This window comes from Varanus komodoensis, unplaced genomic scaffold (genome assembly GCF_004798865.1).
Source record: "Varanus komodoensis strain SLA01 unplaced genomic scaffold, ASM479886v1 scaffold3, whole genome shotgun sequence".
Classification (NCBI taxonomy): Eukaryota; Metazoa; Chordata; class Lepidosauria; order Squamata; family Varanidae; genus Varanus; species Varanus komodoensis.
The window spans coordinates 43,525,353-43,526,933 of record NW_025335761.1 but is presented as its reverse complement, the minus strand read 5'-3'; the positions used below and the strand labels follow the sequence as shown (position 1 = coordinate 43,526,933).

The 1,581-nt window shown below is 53.0% G+C and overlaps 1 protein-coding gene across 2 annotated transcripts in view; it reads left to right on the top strand.

Annotated features, from left to right (window-relative positions):
* The first annotated feature begins 348 nt into the window (after positions 1-348).
* PTPN21 (protein tyrosine phosphatase non-receptor type 21) overlaps positions 349-1,581 on the top strand; it is a 74,375-nt gene continuing 73,142 nt past the window's right edge. For both annotated transcript variants that reach the window (XM_044435970.1, XM_044435969.1), the window contains exon 1: positions 349-894. The gene's annotated coding sequence lies outside the window, so the exon portion shown is untranslated. The remainder of the gene's footprint in view (positions 895-1,581) is intronic.

Genomic DNA, 1,581 nt, shown 5'->3' with positions numbered 1-1,581 from the left:
TTCTACGATCAGGTGAATAGTCATGGCACTGCTACTAATAATTTAGCGCGATATCGTGAAGTTAGAACGAGCGACGGAAGGGTCATGGCAGCGGAGCGTGCGCGTGCAGCTCCTTTGGTCTCTCGCTCGCGGCGTGCCACCCCCGCCTCCTCCCCTGCTCGGCCTCCTCCCGTCCAAGCCCGGGACGCAGCAGCTGTCCCATTGCTGACATTCCCTGCCAAGCATTCCAGATCTCTGAGGTAATGGGGCTGCAAACATAGAGGGCTGTACTTTAATGATCGCGCCGTATCCTTCCGCATGACTGGAGCGAAGGGGAACGCCTCCAAAAGGGGAAAGAAAGCAGGCAAGAAAGAAAGGGGACGGGGGGAGTGGGGCAAAGCCACCCGAAGCTCTCTCGCACACGACCGTGCTGCTGGCAAAGGCGCCCAAGTGGGGTGGCGGACGGACGGACGGGTGGGCGAGGGGGCGAGCGAGACTAGCCGAGCGCTCTGCCGGTCCAGGGGCTTTCTCTGTCACAGGAAGGCGGCGGGCTGAGGGAAACCTCCGTTTGCTCTAGGATTTCTCCTCCTCCTCCCTCCACGTCTTCCTCCTCTGACTCTCTGCCCAGTGGAATGATATCCATACTCGATTTGTTCGTGGTGTTGTTGTCGTCGTCGTCGTCGAGGCAGGAAGTGAGGAATGTTTGCGCTCTGAGCGACTGAGAAGGAGAGCTGAAGGCGGCTTTTTTCGACAGGAAAAAGGGACCCCAGAAGCCTTCTGCGCCCGCCCGCGCGCCGCCCGCCAGCCGCCCTCGCAAGAAATACCCATGAAATGGTTTTATCTCAAATGCTCTCAACGCTGCGCCGGGATTCTTGCAGCTAAAGGAGACGCTCCTTCCTTGGAATACAGCAACAGGTAAAATTGCTTGCGGGGAGATGTGATGGTGCCGCGGTGGGCAAGCAATATGAGGGGATGCGACTCCTTTTGTATTTTATTTTTAAAGAGTTCTCCTGGCGTTTGTGGCCCCGGACTGGCAAGCTCTCCGCCACTTATGCGTGAATCGCCTTCCCTAGGGAGACTGCGGAAGGTTGCAGTCGGGAATCAGTTTTGATGAGCGGGCAAGGCAGTGATCTCCTCGACATCCATGGGGTGTGCGGTAGTTATTTCACAGTAAGAACTTGTTGAGGATCCGGCACAGACTGCAAAGCGGGCTGACGCTGGAAACAAGGCGACTGACAAACTTTCGTCTCTCTCTTCGCCCGCTCCCACACAGCACCTCGTCTGGGTCCTTGTTAATTTTTGCTTGGTAGGGCTTGATTGAACTGCACATAACATTTCAGTATAACACGTGCCACTTTTCTAAAGCTAAATTTAAAATCCTGCAGTAGGTATATAGGAAATTATATATAGAGAGCGGGTGGGGGAGAGATCTTATAGCATTCTCTATTTCCATTCATGTCGGTCATATTTGCTATTACTTACTGCTAGCAAAAACTAAGAAGGAAATGTCAATATTTAGTGTATTACACTTGAAGGTGTTTTGATGGCAGAATTTCATTTGCTGGTTTTCTAATACTCCACTCCTTAAAAGAACCACCTGAA